Here is a 27,922-nt window from a genome sequence, read left to right as displayed (position 1 = left end):
TCCTGTGACAGGCCCTGAATGAGCATTAAGATTTAATGTGACTGGCTTTGGCAGGCGGCATCTCCCCATCTTCCTGGCACACCCCTCCTTGCCCTCCATCACCACTGAGACCTACAGGAGGGACACCTGTTACTGAGGATGCCACCAGATTACGTGCAGGATCGACGCACACCCACACTCACACCCGCTCACACGTACTGTGGTTATGTGCCTGGAGAAGCACAAAGACAACAACAAAATAGTGCTGTTGGCTAAGATGAGGCTTTCACTTCCCCAAATTTTGCAGGTTTGTGTAATGAACTGGAAATAAACACACTCTACATATGAAGGAGCCACGAGGAAATTTATTCCTTGTTTGAATTAGTGGACACACACTTGAGTCAAGGAAAGCCAGAGGGCAAGAGAGCTTGGAAATGAATTCATTCGTTCAGCCATTTACCCATTCTTTCATTCATCTGAAAAGTACCAGCTACTGTGGTGTTTGGAGATGGTAAATAACAGTTTCTGCCTCTCCTCCCTCTACCCTCCCCCCTCCCCCTTTCACACACAATCCAAGGAATGAAATAGATGTACATAGACATAATTTTAACCATATGAGAAATGTTGGTGTCAAGGAACAATCCAAATATTATCAGGGCACAGAAGCAGCAGCAAGCACATCGCTGCCTGCGGATGAACAGGAAGCCTTCTGGAGAGGGCGATGTCTGATCTGAGTCTTAAAGAGGAAAGAGGCCTTTGTTGATCTGGTTATAAATTAACTTGGCTCTCTGTCATTTGTCCCTTTCTCTCTGATTGTCACATCAGCTTGTCAAGAGCAAGAGCTGTGTGTCCTGTTCTCTTTACATAGCAAGAGCCTGGCACAGTGCCTGGTGCACGATAACCACTTGCCATATTTGAGCTGAATAAATGAACAAATCTATAAATGGCTGGTACTGAGATTCTTTATGTGGCATACATTGGCGAGTCAAGGTCACGATCTTACTGTGGTTTTAGGTGATGGCAGGCAGGGCAATGTGGCAAATATACAGGTACACGATGACTGGGGGGCCAAGATGCTGTCCACCTGGGGCCTGGTGGAAGGTGACCCCAGATCCAACCACAGGTGCAGAGTCAACTCTTGATTACCACCTGTGATAATAGAAGACCACCACTAATTCACCCTTCTGGCTTGGGAGGTGGACTTCCACTGGGAAACTCTGCCTCGAGGGTGGTCCTTCGGTGGTCCCTTGGTGGCCCTACCTCTCTCTCTCTAGGTCCTGGACAGTGTGTGGATAACCAGGCGTCGACCACAGTTATATGGATCAGAATGATGGAAAAGGCAGCAATGACAAATGATTGTTTCTTCCTAAGTTTTCCTTTCTTCTGGATTGCCCTTTTATCTGCAGAGCATGATCTGATCAGTAGAGAAGGCTCAGGAGGGTCAGAAACGTGGTGTTTGCTCATTCAGCCTCATTTCTTAGCCTACTTGCCAAGAATTCTCCAGAAGGGAGGGGGAGAACATTAGGAGGGTCATCCATCAGCATGAAGTAGTCAGATTTGTCTGGGACTTGAATTTGGTGGGTTGAAAGATGATGTGTTGAAACAAGAGGAGCCCAGGCTAGGAATCAGAAACCTTCTTTTCTTGTTCTAGCCCAACCTTGACCAGTGAATGACCTTGAGCAAGTTATTGAACTTCTTTGGGATACAGTTTCCTCATCTGTTTCTAAAATCTAGCACTCAAAAACATTGCTCATTTTCCTTGATCAGACATTCAATATGCATACTCAGCATATAAGTTTGGTAAATATAATTTTCTAAGTAAGAATAAAGAGTATAGTTTTTCAAAAGCCTGGGGCCTGTGAATATTTTCCAGGCTGCACATTATTTCAGCCATTCCCACATTTAGCAGTATCCCTGGAGTGTGTGCTACTTCAAAAGGGATAGGGATATTAAATGGTGATATTCTATAGCCAAAGTGGAAGCATTAATTGCAGCCAGCTCTGTGATTGGTCCCAGGGACTGCCTTTCTCACAGGGGAGCCAGGAGCCTAGATGTCTGATTTCAGAGATGCAGGGTGGTGCTGAGCTCTTTCATTTACTAGCCGACACCTTTCATTATACAACTGAAGTTAGAATTAAAATGCAAATGCGCACTTTTAACATGGGAACTAAATAAATGCTGATTATTTTAATTCATATTAAGGTATAAATAACTGATACTGGACCCTATCCTCCGCAGAGTGTGTTTAAGGTAATAGTAAGGAAAAACCCAAAGGAAAAGAGGCAAAGTGATGGGAACTGCAGGTGTGGCAAAGGCATGGGAAGAGGGATAAGAACGTGGAAAAGGGAGAATGAAGTTTCCAAAGATAAATTCTCCATTACTTCTTTTCCACTAAGTTTAGACAGAAACCGGTGGTGTAGGGATCCAGTTTCGGAGACTGTCATAGTCTCCTTGTTTTATGACCCAGGCTAATTTTTAAGACCTGAACACTACTTCCACAAAAATCGGATAAAGCCGCCAAAGAAAACCTAAGGATCTTGAGAGATTTTATGAACCTAAAATAATTCTTTTACATCATGCATTTTTTTTCTTGAGTATGAAACATATACCCTCACCATAGATCATAGATCATTTAGATATCACAACAAAGTACAAAGAAAAAAAACTTCCTCAATTCCTCCACTGTTAGCATTGTGGCACTTTTTTTTTTTTTTTTTAATTTTAAAGGGAGTTTTCAGGACTGCGTCCACGGCAGTTTAGACTGAGGAGACTACAAAGCCACCACAGCAAAAACAGACGTGGGGCTTGGACATGCGATGTCAGCAGAACCGGGGACTGATTTTCTGGGGGAAAAATAAAACCGCCCACCCCATGTGTATTCAGTGAGGTGTGTATGTATCAGGCAGAGAGCTTGCATGTTGACTCACCACTTCCTTTTTCCCTTCTATATTCCTAGGAAGTAAGTTAACCTGAAGAGTCCATTTGCCGCATTCAAGTTGGAGCTGATTTTTAAATTAGGTGAAGACTGGGAGTAATGCAGATCAGAGACTCTCCGTGTGTGTGTGTGTGTGTGTGTGTGTGTGTGTGTGTGTTTCCAGCTCGAGTGTGTGCCTATGTTTTTGTATCTGCGTAGACCTCAAGTAACCAAATGAGGAATAGAGTGGATTGAGAAAAGCTTTTTATCTGATTGCATGCCTGTTCCCATCTTTACGACTTGCAAACGAAGCCTTTCTTCAGAAACTAAGTCAGGTCTTGCACGAGAAGTCCGGAAGACTGGGGGCGCTTTTTCCAACACTGCGTGCTCAGCCCTAGAGAAATGGGAGGATGGTTGGCTGTGCCCACCAGGCTCCAGGTGAGGCCTCCTTCTCCTGGTGGTTTTAGAAAGCGGCTGACGGCAATAATAAATATCATTTGCTGACACAGAGGCCTGGGGCTGCGCTGACCACAGGAGTTGCGGTCCCCAGGATGCTGGGACCGCTCACAAAGCAGGCATTTATGAAGTGGTTGGCTCGGCATTAATTAATTCCCCAGCCATTCAGCAACAGTAACAATCCCTTCAATTAGAGTCCCAGCCCGGCAAAGCCCTGGTGTTTATTGGAAGTGACATCTGCATAGCAAAGTGTGACTGTGTTAATACAGAATCGCACAAAGGGACCCAAAGCCTCTGTCCTGCCTGACGCCTTCCTTCTTGTGTCACTTCTGAGGAAGAAAGAGGACTCCCGTAGGAATGTTCAGTTCGTGCTTTTCCTCTTTGGTGGTTAGCTTGTCAGCTGAAAGTTTTCTTATCTGCTTCTCCTCCGGGGATAGGTTAGTCCTGACATGGTGAGTTCTGTCCTGTGTCCGTGGAGTGTTAAGGGGACCTTAAAGAACCCAGGGCCCTGGCAGGCTGCAGGGGGCCGATGGGCCAGGGCTGACATGCACGTGGATGTGGAACCCACTGGGAGGCCGGGCAAAGCTTGGCAAATTCTCTCATCGTAAAGATAAGAATTTGGGGGCTGACAAGAGACTTGGGGTTCCATGGGTCTTAGTGTTATAAAAGCTTAAGGAGTGGGGAAAAATGTAGCAAGTGGAGCTGACAATTCTAGAAAGTGGGGAAAACATCTGTTCTTTTTTTAATCCTGTTTTATTGAGGTATAATTGACATACAGAACTGTATAAGTTTAAGGTGTACAGCATGATGATTTGACTTACATACATCAGGAAATTTGTTATCTTTTGACCACCTTTATCCAATTCCCCCCTCTCTTCACCCCAGCCTCTGGGGACCACAGATCTGATTTCCTTATCTATGAGTCTGTTTGTTTGAAAACATCTATTCTTTACTGGTAGTTCTATGTCAGGTACGTTGCAGGCAGGCTCTAAATAAATGTTTGAGGGCGGCTGACTGATGGGTTGATTAGATACTTACCCCTTTTCTCCCGCAGCTTGTTTAACTGCCGGGTTGCCCAGTTGTTTGGCCTTTTTCATTTCCAGTTCTCTTGGTACCTTGCAAGCATTTGCATCTGTCGTCAGCACAGAGGACGTGCCCATTTGCAAGTGGACATCCCATATGTAGGTTTCCTGGGACTGCACGAGGCTGGGCTGCTGTGAAACGCCTGGACCCATTATAGGTTTTGCTGTTTATTTACACATCTCAGCAAATATTCACTAGCTGATAATGTTATTTATCAGTTTCAAAGTCTTTTTTGTTTCTGCTTGCACTTTTAGAAAGTGGAGTTTTTAAATGTTTTACCCTTTTCTAAATATACACTATGCTAGATACCAAAATGATTAAGAAAGAGTTCCCCTTACCAGTAGGAAAGAGGATTAAACATAAGCACGTGCACAGTAATTGTAAGGCAGGATTAAGACAGGCTGGTGTTGAAAGAGACACACAAATAAGGGTAATGGGACTTCCAAGGGAAGGATGTCACAGCTGCCTGCTCCATCAGCAAAGACTACCTTAGGCATTTACAACAAGTCTTGAAAGAAGGTCAGGGTTTTGAAATGTAAAGGGAGGGCTCCCTTGTCAAAGGCAACGGGGAAATTAACTCAGGGTGTATGTTTTGGGAGGAGCAAGGAGTCCACTTTGGGCTAAAGCATAGATTTGGACTGGAGAAGTAGGTGGGACCTGTAATGTTGTTAGCCAGCCTGAGAAGTCAGTAGCACACTTGGCAGACACCGAACCAACGGAACAGGTGGGGGGGGTGGTTTATTCTGGTGGAGGAAGAGGCAGGGTCAAGGCTAGGGTGAAGGAAGTGAAGCACCTGAGGTTAGACATTTATGGAGCTGCTCACTCAGGTGTGGGCCCTGCGCTTGGGACCAGAGAGTGACCTGAAAGCTCTGTTTTGGATAGACTGGGAGAAGTGGGGCTGGGGAGGTGAGCTTGTGTACATGTTATAATTAGGGGTTAAATCAGACAGAGAAGACATGGAACATGGAAGGTGGGGAGCCTTGGAAGAGTTCCTGTTAAAGAGTTAATCCATAGAGTCTGGCAGTCAGAAGAACTGGCTGATGCTCACCACTCCCACGATCGCTAGCACTCAGGAACTGCTCACGGAGGGCCGGGAATGGTTCCAAACACTTTACATATATTAATTAATTTAATGACGATGGGAGAAGCCCCTGGCCCGGAGCCCGGAGAGCTGAGTTCTCGTCTAGTTCTGCACTAACTAGTTGTGGGAGCTTCTTTGGCTCAACTATTCCGACCTGTAAAATGACTGGGTTACATCAGACAATCCCAAAGGTCCCCCAGAGCTCTGAAATCCCATGTGACTCCTGACATACATCCCTGTCGGTTCACCTAGAGAGGGCACCCAAGCCTTGGGGATCCCAATCTAGGACTATTCAAGGTCTCTCAGGTCAAGGGCCTTGGGAGGTAAATCCCTCTGTCCAGAGTCTTGTCTTCTATCGATTCACTTCCAGCATTTCTAGGTTTTCAGGTCCCCCTTGCAGGCAGATTCCAACAATCCGACGTTCACATCTGCCTTTCCCTTCCGAATCCCTCCCCACCTTTATCCAACACCGGGTCTGGCCCACATTCCCCTCCCCTTCTCTGTTGTTGTTGTGTCATTAACAAAACTCCCCAGACCCTTGCAAAGCCCCTACAGCAGAGCCATCCCGTGAGAAAAGCAGTGGATTTAATAAGCTTCCACTTAAATGGCCCCAAATCCCTTCCAGTGATTAGGGGGGGGAAACAGCTACACACAGGACAGTCTCCTGGTGCAGGAGGTGAGGGAGGGAAAGAATAAAGGAAGTTCCCCAGACCCCGGCCCTTAGGGACCAAATTAAAAAAGCAGCACCGCTTACTCAAAATCAGATGAATGTCAGTGGGATGTTTGTTAGACAAACTTGTCATTATTTGTCACAATTTGAGGAAGTATCAGTCAGTAGCCACACTTGAGCATATAACAGAGTTATTTATAGCTGCCAGTTTACAGTTTTAATTAATGCAGGGCCAAGGTTCAATGTTATAAACAGCTTAATTTATAATGATTGTGTGGCTATAAATAGTTTGGTTCCACGGGTGGAGTAGAGCAGAGCCACTTCCCGCAGTTCTGCCAGAGCCTGAACCTGGAGGAATGTGACAGCGGGGGGTGAATCCTGTTTTTCCCTCTTCTTGGTGGACCCTGTCTGTGAGTCCTTGGCCAGGGCATTTCAACTTTTTCCTCAGTGTCCCTTTTGGAATGACGTGTTGTGCTCAACCCTGTTCCCAGGAGATGGTAGAAGTGAATTAATTAACATCTGCCCTGAGATCTCCCTGGGAAGGTTGAAAGGGAGCATGTCTGCTGCCCCGCCCCCTTTATGGCGATTCCGGACAATGATCTAATTACAGCCTCTTTCTCAGGCTGGAGGGTGGAGGGAGATATCCTGTTATTCTCCAGATCAGGCACAGCTCTAAAGTTTTGTTTATAGCTTCAGAGTTAATTTGACCGGCAGTGATAGTCTCTTCTAAAAATAAGCGGTTGTCAGAAATTTGGAAATTTACTAGTTTCGTGTGTCAGCAGAACCTTGTCTTGGGAGTGGGCAGGTGAGTGGGGGGGAGCAGGAGAGAGGAAGGGGAATATGTATACATAAATTTTACATGTAAAATACATAGGTATGTCAATTCAAAGCCTGATCACTATGCTGTTCGGCACACGTGCCAGACAACCTCCACCCCCAACCCTCCAAAATGCTAATCTGTTTGTCATATTGAAACTTCTGGTTCTGTCCATATTCTCACACCACCCCACCCCCCTTACACTCAGGTTTAATACTGTTAGGCTCAATCTTATTTTGCTATTTTTTTTTTTAAAGAAAAGGTGTGGCTATGAAAAAAATTTATTGGATCTTAATTTGCAAAATTAGTTCTGGTTCATTTTATTGCTGTAATTTAATACTCATATTGATTTTCTGACACATATGTTTCAGCAGCAAGATCTACTTCCTATTCATTTTTCATTCCGATACAGCTGAAGTACATTAGTCAGGATGGTACACATCAGAGAGCAGTGCCCCACGAGAAACTGGCATCACACTGCTGTCTTGGCATCCTCTCAGATGCCCCTCTCAGTGTGCAAGTAGGCACATCCCGGGATTTGGGGCAGAAGGAGATAGGCAAGCAGTACTTCTAGAAAAGGGGATTACATTTTTTTTTTCATCATGTCATCATCAACGTCTTCATTATCGTCATCATCATTATTGCAATGCTTTGTCCAAGGATGCGGTGAGATGCGTCCTATTTAAAACTCTCCCACTGGATCTGAAGCAAGGAGAGCCTGCCTTACGCTCCAGGGGATGCAGGTCATGGACGTGAAGGACCCAATGCCATGGGACCCTAGGGGGTGCTTCTCCTCTGTCTTGACCCGGATGCTGGGGAAGGCATCCTGGAGGAGGTGATCGCCAGGTTGACCCCTTCAGGTGGTTCCTTAAGGCAGCGACTGTCTTTTTTGTTTCTGTACAGACACCTCCTGACATAGTAGGCCCATGGTAAATATTTGTAGAGAGAACAAATGAAGGTTTACTCTCTTTTGGAATTTGACTGCCCCTATGGGAACACTTCTGTTGTGCATTTGCGATACATAAATAAATACATGAATGAATGAAAGATGGCTGAAAATGAAAAATTAACGAGAAGAGAGATTTCTGGAGTGTGTGCACTGGAGTGGGTTTTGGAGTGCCTTCTGATTGATGCACTGGCGTTCCTAATCAAAATTATAAACTCCTTATCAAGTTAGGGCGAACGTGTCCAAGGCCCAGGCGTAGGGAATAAAAAGGAGCAATGTGTGTGTTGAGGTGAATTGATTTCAGTGGGCTGACAGGCATCCCCAACATTTCCTCCCTGATAATGTTGGGAAGTGCCTTTACCCATCCAGGGGGCTAAGACTTCATCTGCCCTGGGTTCCAATTCTGTGCTGTAGGAGGTGGCATTAAGCCAAAAGGAACAGGGTGAGTACAAAGAGACAATGTCACATCAAGTTTTTCTCCCGTTCTCTTTTATTTCGTCTCCAAGACTTTGTTGTTATTGTTGTTATACTTATCTCCGTGATTGTTTTCACCATTTTAAAAAGAGAAATTCTCAGTTTATTTTGAAATAAAAAAGACAAATGTTTTTCCATATTGCTTATTGGGTGAAGGGGGGATTTAAATATTAGCGTTATCAAGCATGTGATTTCGGAGAAGATTCTTGGAATTGGGCATGTGTTTGGCCAGTCAGTAATAACTCCTATCTCAGCAGTGTTATGACTATATATCCTAGATCTAGATGTTCCCATTCAAAGAAAAAAGAGCACAATAAATTTTGCAACATAATTTGTAAATCTAATAGATGGCTTATACCTAATGTTTTCGTTTATTTCTGTTTCTAAGAATTTTCCCTAATGCTGAGTACCAGTTGAAGAGGACATGGTGTAAATGTATTAGTTTAGGCTCTCTGGCCATTAATTCTTAGAATTGTAAATGTTGAGAGCTTCAAGAGACCATTTGCTGCTTCTATGCCATTTCTCTCCATTTATTGATGAGGAAACTGAGCCTGAAGGACTGAGTGACTTGTTCAAAGTCATTTGACTTCTAAGAGACAGAGCTGGGATAGAAGTAATGTCTCTTGCCTCCCAAGAAAGTAACTAATATTTGTCGGTGATAGATAGACATACCCATTATAAAGGGGCAGCATAGTGGTTAAGGATGAGGGCTCCGGAGCCAGACAAGCTTAGGCTCTGGCACTATTTGTGAAGCAATGGCATGTTGATTCTCTCCTTTGATCCTCATTTTTTTCATCCATAAAGCAGGAACAATAATGGTACAACAGAGGTGTTGGGAGGATTAAAATTAGAAAACGCAAGTCAAGAATTTTGCCATGGAATGTCTCCAACATATAAGGGAAGCAACAAGGGGAACAAAGCTGAAAAGCAAACAAACACAACAAAACAACTACCCCAGCCCAGACTAGGCTCCTTGTTCTTTTGGCCTGGTTTGATCTGTCACAGAAATGTTGCCGGTGAAGTTTCCTCTACCTGTACATCCTTTTGTGCATGTGTGTTTCCCCTGAGAGAGAAATGCATGAGCCCTGTTCACCTTTAGGCTGTGGGCATGCAGAGACAGACGGTATAGACTGGTGGGTAGGATAGGAGACGAGGAGGGGAGGGCCCTGGGTGAGCAGTCCCCACGAGCAAGAGGAGTCTGAGATGTTTAGCAGGCCCAGCGGGAGGCCCAAGGAGGAAGGCAAGTGAGAGTCTGGGACTGATGACCCCACATTGGAACACAGCCCAGACCCGCAGTTGGTGCAGCTGTGCTCTGGGTGGCAGCTGCTTAGATCAGAGGTAGTAACTCAAGGTGGGTGTGACCTCCACCTGTGGGAACCCTGCCCCTGAGATGGACTCAGGTCAGGGCCCCTGAGGAACTGAAACATACTCGGGAGAGAGTTAGTTATAGAAGATTGCATCTCGCATAAGTCAAGCAAGGGAGGGCTTAAAACAGTTGAGTCTGGAGCCGTTGTCTAATCAGACAATCCATGTGATTTCACTCACATAATAGAAATATTGTATGCCTACAAAATTATCCCATTTAATCCCTCAGTAACCTTGTAAAGTTTTTATGGCACTTTGCAGATTAGTAAAATGGAGGCCCAGAGAGATTTGCATCCTACGCTGAAAGTCACAGACATCAAAATGAAGCCTAGATTGAAAACAAATCTCATTGATTTCAAAGTCTGTCCTGTCCATGTCCACTGACCCAGCTCCATTTTACTTGAATGCATTTTCCACTGCATTTCCCTCCCCACTTTAGTTTGCTGATGGAGATGTGGCTGAGAGAAGCAGCAGTTTTGGGGGAGGTGAGCAGATTCTGGAGCCAGGCAGGATGCATTCCTATCCTGTCTCCACCATTTACTGGCCTTGAGACCTTGGGCAAGGGAGCTAACTTCTCTGTGCCTCAGTTTCCTCATCTGTAAAGTGGGGTGTATTAGTGTTCTACAGAGAAACAGAACCAATAGGATAGTGTGTGTGTGTGTGTGTGTGTGTGTGTGTGTGTAGAGAGAGAGAGAAAGAGAGAGGGGAATTAATTACGGAATTGGCTCAAGTGTTTGTGGAGGCTGACACGTCTGAAATCTGCAGAGCAGGCTAGCCAGGCTGGAGACCCAGGGAAGAGCTGATGTTGCAGTTTGAGTCCTAAGGCCGTCTGGAGGCAGAATTCTCTTTTCCCAGGAGGTCCTCAGTCTTTTCTCTCTTAAGACCTTCCACCGATTGAACGAGGCCCACCCACATGATGGAGTGTAACCTGCTTTACTCAAAGTCCACTGACTTAAATGTTAATCTCATCGGTATAAAAATTACCTTCCCAGGGCTTCCCTGGTGGCGCAGTGGTTAAGAATCCGCCTGCCAATGCAGGGGACACGGGTTCGAGCCCTGGTCCGGGAAGATCCCACATGCCGTGGAGCAACTAAGCCCATGCGCCACAACTACTGAGCCTGTGCTCTAGAGCCTGCGAGCCACAACTACTGAGCCCACATGCCACAGCTACTGAAGCTTGCGTGCCTAGAGCCCGTGCTCGGCAACAAGAGAAGCCACCGCAATGAGAAGCCTGCACACCGCGATGAAGAGTAGCCCCCACTCACGGCAACTAGAGAAAGCCCGTGCGCAGCAACGAAGACCCAACACAGCAAAAAATAAATAAAATAAAATAAATAAATTTATTAAAAAAAAAAAATTACCTTCCCTGCAATATCTAGTCTGGTTGTCTGACCAGATACCTGGAGACACTGGTCCAGCTGAGTTGACTCCTGAAATTAACCATCACATGTGGCTATTGAGATCTGCCTCGTAAGGTGGACGTGAGGAGCGATGAGTTGATGTAGATACAGAGCTTAGAACTTGCCCGGCACAGGTACACCCTGGTAAAGTATTACCTGTCATTCCTCCCCAGAAATGGAAATGCTCGCTCGCATTTTGGCTGGGACATGTCATTTCTGTCCCTAGGCCAAGGCTCCTGCAGCTGCAGCTTTTGCTTCTCTTCACTTCTCCTGGGGCTGCAGTAAAGTCCGTGGGCCTTCTCTGTGGCCACCGAGTCTGGGAGGAGGTTGATCCTTCCTGACCCCCAGGATAAACTAGGATGCTGGGTGTGGGCACTGTCAGTGGAGGCCCCAGAAGAGGAACAACCACGCGAGGGGGCAGCTGAGGACAGCTGACTGAAATCGCAAGGCACGAATTCCACCCAGAGAATCTTTGTTGTTGTTTATCCTCATGGCAAGAAGCAAACACACTGCTCTTTGATTTTCCTTGGCAGGGTCTGCGGCGCCCGGTGGCTGCCAGCCCGTCTGCTGGGCCCGAGCTGTGCCCCACCTCCGCCAGCCTCAGGTGGGCCCCCATCCCATGCCTTTCCTGGGAAAAGGAAATCGCCATAGCCCCAGCCGACTCTCATTCTGTTCAAAGCCCTGCTCTATCTTGGCTGCACAGCCGCACCTTCCATGGCCCTGACCCACCTGGCGAAGGGAGATACCTTTTATAGTAAGGCGGCATACGCTCTGTTTGGAAACAGGAGAAGTTTCATTTTGCTTCGGCTTCTGGGGGTAGGGGGGAGGTGGGATTAAAACTGGGATCAATGCAAAAGATCCTGGAGGACAATGCAAACTCCAGGAGGAAGAAGCAGAGAGGGGGGTGAAGTGGGAGATGGGAGGGGACCGCCAGGACCAGTAAAAGAATAAACTCAGCTTTCGTCTTGGAGTCTGATCCATTTCCGAACCCTGGGATGGGAAAGGTCATGAATTTTAAAATGTGTCTCTCCAGCCGACAGCTCCAGTCATAAAACCAACACTCTGAAGCTCTCCACCTGCTGCGGGAGAGCCCAAGCCGGGGGTGGAGGGGGGGCGGTTCGGGGCCGCCGCTGTCAGGAAGCCGTGGTCAGGCGGAGTCTGAACATGGTGTCTTGGGATGGCTTCTCCTCCCTGCCAGCTCCGGGAGGTTTCCAAGAGGCCTGGCATCACTGGGTAAATTTCTGCGCGGGCCTCCCGGCCCTGATGGCTCCTGGTGTCACATGCCACCTGCTGGGCGACTGTGAGCCCCCGGGTGTGGGCGGGGTGCCTTTCTCACCAGGGCTTTCAGAGCTCTTCCAGAAGGGGATGCTCAGCAGCTCTACATGTCTCTGAGGCGGGCTAGAGCCTGCAGGCTGCGAGTTGGGTTCTTGCTGGGGTCGTCGCCCGGCAGTGGGAGGGATGTGGAGGTGGCTGCCGCCTTCTCTGGGCTGGGACAGGTGATGGTGACTGTGGTCCTTGGAGCTCCGGGAGAGTTGTCAGCGTGTCTTACTTTACGAGAAGTGCATGCTCTTGAGAATGGAGTCTGGGTATTCTAAAGAATTTATTGTTGTAGCTTAAATAGAAGATAGGCTCATTTTCAGGGAAAGAACCCTGAAGAATTGCAATCAGGGTTTATCTGTTTGTAAATTGAGAGCTGGGAATATTGAGTTTTCTGAGAGCAGGGATAGTGGTAATGGAAACAAGATTACAGAGATTTCTGGAGCTGTAAAGTCACCAAGAGCAGTTCCCTGACAACCTCCAAGAACACAGCTCCTTAGCCAGACACTGAGCCAGGGAGACGGGGGCTCGCGGCCCTGGAAGAGGGGCACCACGCACAGCCAATCCTGCAGAGATGCTGGGGCTCCTGGAGCCCATGAGAGCTGCGCCACTCTCGGCCTTGGGTCCTGCCTGGCTACGCCCTTCCATCCCTCGGGAATCGGGAGCCCCTCCCAGAAGTTGGAGGCGAGTGGAGGGGGATCACCTGTGTTGCAGCACTGGGGCTCCTGGGGCTCTCAGTTCTGGGGGGACTCCTGGGTCTCTCAGTTCTGGGGAGACTCCTGGGTCTCTCAGTTCTGGGGAGACTCCTTTCGAGGGTGTGCTGGGACAAAGCAGCTTCCCCCTCATTTAAGACAAAAATTTTTATTGTGATAAAATATATGTAACATAAAGTTTACCATTTTAACCATTTTAAAGTGTACAGTTCAGTGGCATCAAGTCCATGCACGTTGCTGTGCATCCATCACCCCCATCCATCTCCAAACCTTCTTCATCCTCCCCATCTGAAACTCTGTCCCCATTAACAATAACTCCCCATTGCCCCCTCCTCCCAGCCCCTGGCAACCACCGTTCTACTTTCTGCCTCTGTGAATTTTGACCACTCTAGGTACCTCATGCAAAGGAATCATACAGTATTTGTTCTTTTGTGTCTGGCTTATTTCACTTGACATAATATCCTCAAGGTTCATCCATGTGTACCATGTATTAGAATTTCATTTCTTTTTTATTGTGGTGAAATATACATAACATAATATTGATCATCTTAACCGTTCACAAGCATACAATTCAGTGATATTAAATACATTCCCAACATTGTGTAACCATCACCACTGTCTGTACCCAAACTTCTCCTCATCCTCAACCTAATCTCTGTGCCCATTTAATACTAACTCTCCCTGCTCCCCGCCCCTGGTGACCACTATGAATTTGCCCATTGTGGTACCTCATATGAGTGGAATCATGCAGTATCTCCCCCATTCTTGGCACAGATTATTTTAAACATAGATTTGCAAAGACTCCTTAAAGAGACAGACGAGCAGCAAACAACAGGAGTAAAGCCTGAATGTGCCTATGTTGTCGGCCAGCTCCTCAGAAGCTTGTGGTGACCCTCAATGGAAAAACAGAAAAGAGAACCTCACAAGGCAGCCTGGACAGGACCCCCCTGAGCGCAAGAGGGCGGTTGCTCTGTTAGGGATGGCCTGGCAGGTACCCCCAGTGTGAAGAGGGCTGTAAAAATGGAGGAAGCCTTGAAATTCTCAAATCACAGTGCTTCCCCCTTTTTATATTTCATCGACGGTGAGCAACCTTCTGAAAATCTGACTCTCCACAGAGCCTGCCTGCAGGCGGAAGACATGGAACGCAGTGGCCTGGGGATCTCTTGGGCTTGGCACTTAACACTTGTCTTGGCAACAGAGAGGAGTGGTCAAAACTTGGACGTAGGAGTCATTTGTGAGCTTGAAGACCAGCTGTTCCATTTACAGTAGGTGAGGACTGGAGCAGCGTCTTGTACTCTGGGAAGTACAGTATCCACTTGAGAAAGATGGGGATGGGAAGAGTCCCATGTCACAGGGTGAGCGTGAGGAATAAGGAGAATAAGACATAATATAGACGAGTGCTCTGCTGAATGCCTCCTCCACAATAAGGATCCAGTAACGATAGTGATCGTAATATAATTCACTTTGATGCTACATCTCAGTTTCTTGTAGGTTTTGTTAGTATGACTCACTCTCCTTAAGTCCAGAAAACTTTAAGACATTGAACTTGAGTTGGGGGGTATGCCTGCCTGGGGGCCGGGCATTTCCGTGAATTTGCTGGGATGAATAATTCCTCGTGAATCTTGAGAAATTAGCACTTTCTCTCCTTGTCAACATCTCAGTCTCCACACTCGTTGTCCTTTCTAGGCATTGGTGAAAATAGAGAATTTGGAAGTGTGAGCTCATATGTGGTGAAAAAATATTAGGCTGAAACCTTATTTTATTGCGGGGACTGCACAGTGGTAGATGGGAGAACTGGTAAAAAGGTGTAGACAGAACAATCTAGAATCACCCCCAGAGAGACAGATTTCCCTGTGGCAGGCTCCACAGTAGAGGGACGGAGCGGGTTGGCACCTGCAATTCAAACACATGTGTCTGTCTGGGACATCTTCCCTGGGTGTCTTCCTTGGTTCTGATCAAGGCGGTGCCGGCTGCTGTTAAGGCTGCTGGTGGGACCCATCAGTGGTCCTCTTGGTTTCAGGAGAAGTCTCCTTCCTCAGGGAGATGCCCAGCGAGGACTCAGATACACTCTCGTGTGGGCAGCCTCCTTGCAGACTCAGAGCCATCACACCCTTGACGCCTGGCCTTTGGAGTGGAAGCCCACCCACTGATTCTATTTCCCCCAGCCTTAGGGTGAATTCTTTCTCAAAAGCCTTCTGGGCCCCCTTTTGTGGCCTCATTCAGGTTACCCAAAGATTATTATTAACAGCCAATCTGGAGCCAAAGCATTGTGGTCTCGATCCCCACACCCCGTCAGGTGCACCACTGGCTCCTGTGTGCGTTTGCTCAGCCCCCAGGCTGCATTTAGCAATGGGTGTGTCAGGGCGGTCGGTAAGCGTCCATCTGCCCATAGATCCCAGTTGGGTGGATTAATTAATGATTATAGAGTACTTTGAAGGTTGGAGGGCTAATTATTTAGCCAGTTCCCTCCCTTCCCCCAGATCCCCCTGATGCCTTTTTGTCTCTTTCCCTCATGGGGCATCCTCTGAAGTGAATAGGAGAGGATGAATTGGGGTCAGTAAATAGAGCTGGCCATTCCAGATGGCCAGACCAGAGAGCCCCGTCTGGACGCTGCCCCACTGCAGGAGCCGAGATTTCCTACGAGATCTGAGCACCACATAGCTTTCTTTCCATCTGAGCTGGCCAAGCTTGCAGAAGACTGTGGCTTCCCGGACTCTCAGCTGGGCATGACAAAGAGCAGGTCTTCAATTGCTAAGGGGTAACCTAATGCCCTTGTGCATCCAGGGTTTGCTCCCAGTTTTAACATGAAACCCTTTATCTGTTAATCCATTCCCTCCTCTCCCTCTTGTTACTCTTTCCCAGAGCAGGACCCCATAAGAAGAATGAACATGGCGTGTTCTTCTCCCATTCCGGGGTTAGCACTGGGCATGGGGGTGGGGGGTTGGGGGTGGAGACAAGGAGTTCCACGCTGTACTGTGAGAGCAGGGCGTTCACGCTGTCTTGTAGAGTGAGGAGATCATTGTTTCTCTGTCCGCCCTCTCTCCCAATGACCCAGATTTTAAAATAAAATATATTTTTCTATTTTTAAAAAATCTTGAATTGTGCACACTTTTCTAGTTGAGGAAACCCAAGGATAAAATAAATATTGTAGGTAGTAGGATTACACTTACATATCCCCTGCCTGAGCCCACGAGTGGGTCTTTGGTGCATCTCTGTGCCTATTGAAGGGAGAGAAAGCTGGGGCTGACAAATCCTGCGTTACCCTCATTCCTCTGTATCCGCACTGTTTATTGAGAGCTACTCTGGTTGCAGAGATATTAGAGATACAAAGAGGAGATGACACCCAGTGCTAAAGGTATGTCCAGTCTAGCAGGGAGAAAAGTATGAAAACATATAAATATGGCAAAAGAGACTTTGAGTGATTGTTTTGTATTTTGCTCTATTTTTATGTTGCCTCAGATCAACAGGTAGATGCGTGCTTTGCTGTCCTTGCCTCAGGATATTTTCAGGGCAGAAAACAGAAGCTGCTTGAAGTCAAAGGCTTTTGTAAAATTCCCAGGCTCTTTGAAGAAAGGATGCTAGGGATCCCAGGGGTAAAGGGGAGAGAGAGGACGCCTTCGAGGGCATCAGGAGAAAAGGGACATGATTCTGCGGGCAAGAGGCTGAATGAGAGAGGGCTTTGAGAGTGATGAAGGAGAGGGAGGAAGGCAGAGAGGTGAGGAAATGTGGAAAGATCACAAAGGTGCAGGTGTAGCAGACCTAGAGGGGCTGGCAAGGCGCAGGGGATCCCAGCCTCACCCCAAACTCCCCAGATGAGACCCTGAGGCACGGGAGCTGCTAGCCCTGGAGGCCCAGGTGGGTTGGGGCAATGGGGGAATTTGGGGACCAAGAAGAGCCGACCAGTGAGGGGAGGGGACTCCCTAGCGCTTTGGTGATGGAGGAGGCCTGGTCACTGCACACGCGCCCTGAGCAGGTGGGCCCAGTAATGACTGTACGCGAATTTCTGCCACTGCCCCAGGATGGGAGCTCAGAGTGGGACTAAGATGGTTTAAAATAAAAATGTTCTGCACACTGGAGGGGTAGACTCTGGTACTAAACTCATGACACAATCATGACACAGTAAAAAAGGCAGGGGTTGGGGATACATAGAGCAGTCAAATTCATAGAGACAGAAAGTAGAATGGTGGTTGCCAGACATTGGGTCATAGGGGGGATTGGGTAGTTGTTAACAGGTACAGAGTTTCTGTTTTGCAAGATGCAGAGTTCCGGAGATAAGTTGCACAACAGCCTGAATGTACTTAACACTGTTGAAATGTACACTTAAATATGGTTAAGATGGAGATACTACCTCACACCTGTTAGGATGGCTGTTATCAAAAGAAAAAAGATAACAAGTGTTGATGAGGATGTGGAGAAAAGAGAACCCTTATACAGTGTTGGTGGGATGTAAATTGGTAGAGCCATTATGGCAAACAGCATGACGTTTCCTTAAAAACTAAAACTAGAACTGCCGTATGATCTAGCAACCTCTCTTCTGGGTACATACCCCAAAGGATGTGAAATCAGTACCTTGTGTTCCCATGTTCATTGCATCATTATTCACAGCAGCTAAGACGTGGAAACAACATAAGTGTCCATCAACAGATCTAATGGATAAAGAAGATGTGAGATATATGATTTTATATACATATAAATATTATTATATTATATATATAATTCAGCCTTAAAAGGGGGAGGTCCTGCCATTTGCAACATGGATGAACCTGGAGGACATTATGCTAAGTGCAGTAAACCAGACACAGGAGAAAACTGCACAATCTCATATGTGGCATCTAAAAAAGTCAAACTCATAGAGGCAGAAAGTAGAACGGTGGTTACCAGGAGCAGGGAGGTGAGGGAAATGGGGGGATGGTGGTCAAAGGATGCAAAGTGACAGTTCTGCAGGATGGATAAGTGTAGAGAAGCAATGCACCCCACGATGACTGTACTCGATAGTACCGTTCATAACACTGGAGATTTCGCTGAGAGCTGGATGGAGGGGATGAGACTGGGGATTGCTTGGAGGGTTGTATGTGTGCAGGTGCACAGAGAGGAACACTGAAGCGGTGGGCCTGACGGTCCCGCCATCCTCTGGTGGCCTCCCCCTCCAGTCTCTCTGACACCTTATCTGTCCTCCACATTGCTGCAGCCCCATTGCCTTTCTGACTAGATGTGGATCTGTTCAGGTGACTACCTGTGGATCTATTCAGGTGACTACCTGATTTACTTAAAAACCTGCTATTGAGCCTTGTTATAAGTTGAATTGTGTCCCCTGAAAAGATGTGCTGAAGTCTTAGCTCCTAGAACCTCAGAGTGTGACCTTATTTGGAAATAGGGTCATTGCAGATGTAACTAGTTAAGATGAGGTCATATTGGAGTTTGCAACATGACTGGTGTCCTAATAAGAGGACGGATGCATGAAGACAGAGACCCAGGGAGAAGGCCAGGTGAGGACGGAGGCAGAGATTGGAGTGACCTATCTACAAGCCAAGGAGCACCAAGGATTGCCAGCTGTTACCAGAAACTAGGAGAGAGGCATGGAACGGATCCTCCCTTGCAGCCCTCAGAAGGAACCCATCCTGCTGACACCTTGATTTTGGACTTCCAGCCTCCAGGACTAAGAGACAATAAATTTCTGTTTTAAGCCACACTGTTTGTGGTACTTTGTTATTGCAGCCGTAGGAAACGAATACAATCCTCAGTGCCTGCAGAAACCAATCAAGCTTGTTAGCCTGGTGTTTGAGGTCCACTCTCCTTGCCACACACACACACACACACACACACACACACACACACACACAATGCTTTAGCCACATACTATGCTACCAGACTATTTGTAATTCAACAAATAAAAATGACTAAATTACTTGTCACAGGAAGAAATTATTTGATATTTATAATTATTCTTCCCAATCTGCCAAGATCCTAATACCTAGAGCTCCTTTTTGTTTGTAGAGTATCTATCCCCAAGAAGACAGTTGAGGTGAGGGAGTGAGAGGATGCAAGAGACGAAGAGTGAGAAAGTAAAATGTCTCCGGTTGTGAAAGGGAGTGTGTGACAGGCCTGGGAAAATTTGCAGGACTGGCGATTTGGGCCCTGGAGGCTGTGTGATCCGGGGAAAGAGTAATCTGCGTTGGTTTCCAAGGGACTTTGGATGGGGAAGACAGAATGTGGAGGGGAGATTTTTGGAGAGGAATGCTGCCTGCTATGTGATGTGAATGGTCCCTGCTCTCTCTCCCTATAAAATCTTTGGTAAAATCCTTGCCCCCTCCATGCTTGTGACATTCATCTTTTCCCCTCCCCTCCCCTCTTCTTCTTTCAGTGGGTGGCAGTGGAGGACCTGCCTACAGATGGCCCAGGGTGAAATCAAAGGCTGGGTTATCCAAGCCGTATTACTCAGAAGCTGAGTAATCCAAGGCCGTGCCTACATCCCACTGTTCACGCCGTTCCCAACGCCTGCGACACCCTTTCCCTCTTTTTCTGCCAGTTAAGTTCCAACCCAGTCATCTTTCAAGTGTCCTCACTTCTGTGAAGATCTCTGTGACCCCTCCCCTCTTCCTACTCCTAGGCAGAATTACGATTAATCACCACCTCTGAATTCCCATAGAGCTTCTCAGAGCCTTCTATTGCAGTGCTTATTCTCATCCTCTTTGAGGATGAAGCCTGGGTTCTAATTTATCTTTGTTGCCTTCTCCCTCTGCCCGCACTCTAGCACAGAACCTAGCCTGTAGTAGGCACTCAAGGACTGGTGTGGAATAAGCACAGAATAAAGGGATGGGCTGTGGGGTGACAGGATTAGATAGGGAGAGGGCAATAGCACCAGGAAGAAAATGAGATTTAAAAAATGAGGAGTTGGAGCAGAGAGAGGAGTTGAATGTTAGCCTTCCTTTAAGCACCCCTCAGAGAAGTCTAATTTACATAATTAAAATCCAAATAACTAGGAGAATGAATGGTGAGCCAAATGGTAGATAGCATTGTAGAGACGGAAGGAAGCACAGAGGCGAAGACAAGCTGGGATGGGGATTAGAGCTCTGTTTGTGCTGGAATCATAAAAAAAGACAAAGTTGGAGATGGGGAAATGCAGCAGGAATAGGAGAGAATGAAAGGGGGTTGGGGAGAGAGAGGTGAGAATTGAGTTAATAAAAGGTGTTGGGAGTGGGAGTCCCGGGCGTGGAGGGAAACAAATCCACGGCCTTAGCTCTGACTCAGACAAGTGGGGTGGTGCTTTGTAACGAACCGAGTCTCCAATCTGAAGAGGGGTGTGCACGGCTGGCAAACTCCGAGGCATATCGTTGCTGAGCAGAGTGGAAGACGGAAGTAGGAAACTGGGAGGAATGGCCCAGAAACACAGCACGGGAGCTCACCGGCTTTGGTGGGGAGGGAGGAAACAGTGGATAATAATACACTGTAGAGATAAATTAATAACACCAAGCTACCTCACCAGGGTGTTACGAGTGTTAATTAATTAATTATTGTTTGCAAAGCACTTTGAAGGTGGAAAGGCTCTGTAATTATTATGAATCAAATGTCAGAGATAATAATCCGGCAGAAGGCAGTGACCTCCTCGGCACCGCATTTGCATGGCACGAGGGATTCAAGGATTCTCTGCCAAGGCGAGACCTGCCGAGACAACAGATGCCCATCCCAACACCCTGCCTCCTTCTTCCACGTCTTTCTGTCGGCCCGGGGTCCTGGCCTCTGCTCCCTTGGCAGCGGATTCCCGAGAAGCTGACTGAGGTGATGTGTTTATGAGTCCCAACGTGGCATCTGTGCTAAACTGATGGCTGGGTTACTTTTATGGCAGGGAGCCCGCTGGTGGCGCAGGCCTGAGGGACGCTCTTCCCAGCAGCTTTCCATTTTGCCGGTTGTTTTGTTTCAGGGGAGATTACGAATAGGGTGTTGGTTTGGGTCTGCTCTTCAAGAGCGGGATGGGCAGGGACTCTTAGGGGAGGGAGAACAGGGCCTCCTGGGAAGATGTGGCGCCTACACGTGTCTGCTCAGGTTTGGGGGAAACGGCCACGAACAATCCACGTCACTAGCTCATGGAGCTGACCTTCTAAGTGAGGGAGACACCAGAAACCACAAACAACTCCCCATTTATAGATGGAATGTGTCTGGTGGCAGTAAAGGCAAAGAAGAAAATTATAATAGAGCCAGGCAGAGAGTGAAAGGGTCCATAGGAGACGCATGCTGGGCAAGGCTGCATGATGGGCGTGAGGTCTCCGAGGTATAAATCCGGGAGAAGAGATGTTTGAAGACAGCTGTCTTCTACCGATCCCCCAACCCCCCTCCCAGGCTTGGATGACGAGGCAAAAGAACTGCAGCGTATTTAGCAACCATGGCCCTGCGTTAGGGAAATAGTCTCGCCGACAAATTCCCCTTCCCACCGAAGTGGAAGAGAGAGGAACAGCGTCCCAGCCCCGGGCGAGCGTTCTTGGGGTTATGTGCATGGGAGGGAGCACCAAAGTGGCTAGCGAGTCTGGACAGAATTTCACACCAGTTTATACTAGAAAAATAGAAGAACTAACAATGAAAACTTTATCTCCTCGAGACAAGAGGACTCCCCTTGTTTGTCTCATGCATACCTTGTGAGAGACCCCCGAGCTCATTCCTGAGCTAAGTGTTGACAGCACAGGGGTTTTAGGATCCATGACCTTGCCGGTAAATCAGAAGGGCACAGCTTTTTACCGGGCCTAGTACCTCCTCAAGGAGACGCGTAAAGAGGGGAGGTGGGGAATGTGGCCTGCCTCCTCAAAGAAAATGTCATCATTTTGCCTGAAACCTCAGCTGGATGAACTGTTGGAATATTGTGGTTATGATGAAATGCCCATGTCTGTACAAGAAATTGATTCCTGACTCCAGCGTATTGTGACTGTGATCTTAGGAAAAACAACATCTAGCTGCCGGCCACTTTTCTAAACAGTGATTCTCAAACATGAGGATGTCGTGGGGTGTCCTGACAGCAGCTTGCTGGCTTCCATCCCCAGAGTTGCAGATTCTGCAGGTTCCAGGTGGGACCCAGGAAGTTGCATTCCTACCCAGCTGTCGCTAATGCTGCTGGTTGAGGGCCCAGCCTTTGAAACCACTGATTTGGAGAACTAATGGACCTGCTTTTGGAGAGAGGTACTGGGGAGAAGGTGGTGCAGAAAGATAAAAGGAGATAGAAATCGGGGGCAGGTGATGAGAGAGGGCTCCGGATGAAGAGGGACTTGATGGACACAGCAGGCTGGTGAGGACACAGGCGGGACTGGAGGCGGGTAAGTGGCGGTCACCCCAGGCCGGGAACATAACTCTTCTCCCGTTCCAGGTGTGGGTAGGTCTCCCCTACTACCCTGTTTCCCACCCTCTAGGAAGGAGCATTGCCTGCAGGGATATGCTCTCCTCTCTCCAGGCTCCAGTCCAGGAACAGCACAGGTTTTCCCTTCTGCTGACCTTTGCAGGTGTGTCCAAGGTTGGTAGGTGCATTCGTTTGCTAGGGCTGCCGTCACCAGGTACCACAATCAGAGTGGCTTAAACAACACGAATTTACTGTCGCCCGGTCTGGAGGCTGGAAGTCTGAAATCAAGGGGTCGGTAGGGTTGTTTCCTTCTGTGGCTGTGAGGGGCAGTCTGTCCAGGCCTCTCTCCCAGCTTCTGGTGGCTGCAGGCATTTGTAGGTGGCTTTCTGCTTGTGTCTTCACTTCATCTTCCCTCTGTGCCTGTCTGTCTCTGTGTCCCAGTTTCCCCTTTGTATAAGAGCAGCAGTCATACTGGATTAGGGCCCACCCTGCTGACCTCATCTTACCTTGATCATCTGCAGAGGCCCTATTTCCAGATTAAGCCACATTCATAGGTACGGGTGGGGGGACGGGGGTTAGACTTCAACCCTTGGGGCGGGGGACACACAATTCAACCGGCAACAGGAGGTTTTCCTTTCCTCCAGGAAGGGCTTTGGTCTGGGCCCCTTAGTGGCCTGATTCCCACCTGGGTGTGGGAACATTGAGGCAGGGATCCTCTCTCTGTGTCCATAGGGCCTGTGTATTAGGCCTGCGTCGTCTAAACTTGAGAGCTTGCTGGGAGACAGAACCTGTGCTGTTACTTTTTCTTTCTACCCTGACCCTCGTTTGGTGCTGCTGATACAACGCGCCCGGCCATCAGGGTCCGGGTGGCAACTTGGCCCACGTATGGTGAGGAAAGGCCGGCCTTTCATGGGCTGGAGGATGAGCCTGGTTTGGAGTCAGCCTGAGAGCTGGGGGCTCGGCCCCTGTTTCCTCATCTGTCGGTTGGGGGTGACAGTGCCTACCTCCCAGGGCCGTCGGTGTTAAATGAGATATTTGCAGAACGTGCCTGGTCGCTGTGGTGGGTGTTATTAATAATTAGGAGCTCAACGGGAAGTCTAACTAAAAACTCGTCCCGGAGCACCGAGTACCGATTTGTGCCGAGAGTTTGCCAAGTTCCTCTGACTTCTCTTTCCCTGGCCACCCCCTCCGGAGCTGGGAACCCTGCAAGTCAACGGCTTTGAGGCTTTGAAATGGGACTTCAAAGAGAAGCCAGCTCTGTTCTTCAAACAGGTTTATAAAGAGATTTTGATACAAGACAACAATACTTGTCAGCAGTGCCCAGTTATTGCGTCCTTCCCTTTGTAGTTTTATTAGGAAATAATTTCCCAGCCGGTGAGGCTCCCGCTGGCACGCCTTGTTTCTCTATTTGCGATCGGATCTGCCCACTGGAGGGGCTGCCCCTCGCGCTGCTGCAGTCTCGCCAGCTGGGGGCCCAGTGAAAGACATCACGGAAGGGTCTCCAGGGCCGATTTACCATCTGCCCCTCCCCTCCCCCTCCCCCTCTTTGTAGCAAAAATGCAATTTGTTTGACCTCTGGGGAGGTTTAAAACCTCAGCTCCTTAATTGCCCCCTCCCTCCCATTATTTTTTTTTTTTTTAAGAGGGAGGCAAAAGAGGAAAATGGCCAGAAAATAAAAGAACCATTTAAGCCTTCCTTTCTATCCAGCCCTGCATTCTAGGCTGGTAATAAGGATTCCCAATAGATTAAAACTAAGGAGCCCAGCTCGCTGTGGGGAAATAAAGCAGGACCTTTTTGCAGGGGCCAGCTTTCCCAAGCAGAGGTGTGGTGTGGTTTTCCAGAAGTGGTTATTCCTTCTTCCTTCCTCAGTGCTGTCATTTCCCTATAACTTGAAACACGTGCCGAGGAGTCTATGCCAAGCACCGGGGCAGGTTCTGAGATATAGAAACGAGGAACATAGGGTACCCCCAGCCATGTTTCTCAGCAGGGCTGGGGTGAGCTGGGTTGAGAAGCAGACTTTTCAGGGACCCTTCCTTAAAGGGCTCTGTGCCATAGAGGGGAAGTTCCCCTGCTTCAGGAGCCCCTGCCAGAACTGCTGGAGGTGGCTCTCAACCATCAGCTTGAGGGGAGGCAGGTCCATGGGGGGTTCATGGTGGTGGTTTAGGAATAGGGCTACTGGGATGCTTTTCCACACAAGCGAAGGAGACAGGTAGAGAGGGAGAGTGCAGATGCATGCGGGAGGCATGTCATACTGAGACTGGGGGGACAGAGTGGAATTGGGGTCGAAGGGAGCACTTAGCCACAGAGGAAAAGACACTCACTTCCTTTTTATGAAATTGGGGAGGAAACATGAGAGAGGAGTCAGTCGTTTAGAGGGTGGGAGAGAAGAGGGTGTGGGCAAGTTTAGCTTTGCTGCCCTTTATTTCATTGGGAAGTAGGAACTTTTTTTTTTTTTAACATCTTTATTGAGGTATAATTGCTTTACGGTGTTGTGTTAGTTTCTGCTTTATAACAAAATGAATCAGCTATACATATACATATATCCCCATATCCCCTCCCTCTTGCCTCTCCCTCCCACCCTCCCTATCCCACCCCTCTAGGTGGACACAAAGCACGGAGCTGCTCTCCTGTGCTATGCAGCTGCTTCCCACTAGCTATTTTACATTTGGTAGTGTATATACGTCCATGCCACTCTCTCACTTCGTCCCAACTTACCCTTCCCCTTCCCCGTGTCCTCAAGTCCATTCTCTACATCTGCGTTGTTATTCCTGTCCTGCCCCACATTCTTCAGAACCATTTTTTTTTTTTGGATTCCATATATATGTATTAGCATACGGTATTTGTTTTTCTCTTTCTGACTTACTTCACTCTGTATGACAGACTCTGGGTTCATCCACCTCACTACAAATAACTCAATTTCGTTCTGTTTTATGGCTGAGTAATATTCCATTGTATACATGTGCCACATCTTCTTTATCCATTCATCTGTCTGTGGACACTTAGGTTGCTTCCATGTCCTGGCTATTGTAAATAGTGCTGCAGTGAACATTGTGGTACATGACTCTTTTTGAATTATGGGTTTCTCAGGGTATATGTCCAGCAGTGGGATTGCTGGGTCATATGGTAGTTCTATTTTTAGTTTTTTAAGGAACCTCCATACTGTTCTCCATTGTGGCTGTGTCAATTTACATTCCCACCAACAGTGCAAGAGGGTTCCCTTTTCTCCACGCCCTCTCCAGCATTTATTGTTTGTAGATTTTTTGATGATGGCCATTCTGACCGGTGTGAGATGATACCTCATTGTAGTTTTGATTTGCATTTCTCTAATGATTAGTGATGCTGAGCATCCTTTCATGTGTTTGTTGGCAATCTGTATATCTTCTTTGGAGAAATATCTATTTAGGTCTTCTGCCCATTTTTGGATTGGGTTGTTTGTTTTTTTGATATTGAGCTGCATGAGCTGCTTGTATATTGTGGAGATTAATCCTTTGTCAGTTGCTTCATTTGCAAATATTTTCTCCCATTCTGAGGGTTGTCTTTTTGTCTTGTTTATGTTTTCCTTTGCTGTGCAAAAGCTTTTAAGTTTCATTAGGTCCCATTTGTTTATTTTTGATTTTATTTGTATCACTCTACGAGGTGGGTCAAAAAGGAGCTTGCTCTGATTTATGTCATAGAATGTTCTGCCTATGTTTTCCTCTAAGAGTTTTAGAGTGGCCTTACATTTAGGTCTTCAATCCGTTTTGAGTTTATTTTTGTGTGGTGTTATGGTGTTAGGTTTAGTGTATGGTGTGATAACTTTTACATGCAGTTATCCTGTTTTCCCAGCACCACTTATTGAAGAGGCTGTCTTTTCTCCATTGTATATTCTTGCCTCCTTTGTCATAGATTAGCTGACCAGAGGTGCGTGGGTTTACCTCTGGGCTTTCTATCCTCTTCCATTGATCTATGTTTCTGTTTTTGTGCCAGTACTATACTGTCTTGATTACTGTAGCTTTGTAGTATAGTCTGAAGTCAGAGAGCCTGAATCCTCCAGCTCTGTTTTTCTTTCTCAAGATTGCTTTGGCTATTCAGGGTCTTTTGTGTTTCCATACAAATTGTGAAGTTTTTTGTTCTAGTTCTGTGAAAAATACCATTGCTAGTTTGATAGGGCTTGCACTGAATCTGTAGATTGCTTTGGGTAGTATAGTCATTTTCACAATGTTGATTCTTCCAATCCAAGAACATGGTATATCTCTCCATCTGTTTGTATCATCTTTAATTTCTTTCATCAGTGTCTTATAGTTTTCTGCATACAGGTCTTTTGTCTCCTTAGGTAGGTTTATTCCTAGGTATTTTATTCTTTTTGTTGCAATGGTAAATGGGAGTGTTTCCTTAATTTCTCTTTCAGATTCTTCATCATTAGTGTATAGGAATGCTAGAGATTTCTGTGCATTAATTTTGTATCCTGCTACTTTACCAAATTCATTGATTAGTTCTAGTAGTTTTCTGGTAGTATCTTTAGGATTCTCTATGTATAGTGTCATGTCATCTGCAAGCAGTAACAGTTTTACTTCTTCTTTTCTGATTTGGATTCCTTTTATTTCTTTTTCTTCTCTGATTGCTGTGGCTAAAACTTCCAAAGCTATGTTGAGTAATAATGGTGAGAGTGGGCAACCTTGTCTTGTTCCTGATCTTAGTGGAAATGGTTTCAGTTTTTCACCATTGAGGACGATGTTGGCTGTGGGTTTGTCATATATGGCCTTTATTATGTTGAGGTAAGTTCCCTCTGTGCCTACTCTCTGGAGAGTTTTTATCATAAATGAGTGTTGAATTTTGTCGAAAGCTTTTTCTGCATCTATTGAGATGATCATACGGTTTTTATCCTTCAGTTTGTTAATATTGTTTATTACATTGATTGATTTGTGTATATTGAAGAATCCTTGCATTCCTGGGTTAAACCCCACTTGATCATGGTGTATGATCCTTTTAATGTGCTGATAGATTCTGTTTGCTAGTATTTTGTTGAAGATTTTTGCATCTGTGTTCATCAGTGATATTGGCCTGTAGTTTTCCTTTTTTGTGACGTCTTTGTCTGGTTTTGGTATCAGGGCGATGGTGGCCTCGTAGAATGAGTTTGGGAGTGTTCCTCCCTCTGCTATATTTTGGAAGAGTTTGAGAAGGATAGGTGTTAGCTCTTCTCTAAATGTTTGATAGAATTCGCCTGTGAATCCATCTGGTCCTGGGCTTTTGTTTGTTGGAAGATTTTTAATCACAGTTTCAATTTCAGTGCTTGTGACTGGTCTGTTTATATTTTCTGTTTCTTCCTGGTTCAGTCTCAGAAGGTTGTGCTTTTCTAAGAATTTGTCCATTTCTTGCAGGTTGTCCATTTTATTGGCATATAGTTGCTTGTAG

The sequence above is a fragment of the Eubalaena glacialis genome, chromosome 7, assembly GCF_028564815.1.
Source record: "Eubalaena glacialis isolate mEubGla1 chromosome 7, mEubGla1.1.hap2.+ XY, whole genome shotgun sequence".
In the NCBI taxonomy this organism is placed as follows: Eukaryota; Metazoa; Chordata; class Mammalia; order Artiodactyla; family Balaenidae; genus Eubalaena; species Eubalaena glacialis.
The sequence above is the reverse complement of the archived record's forward strand: the minus strand, read 5'-3'. Positions refer to the sequence as shown.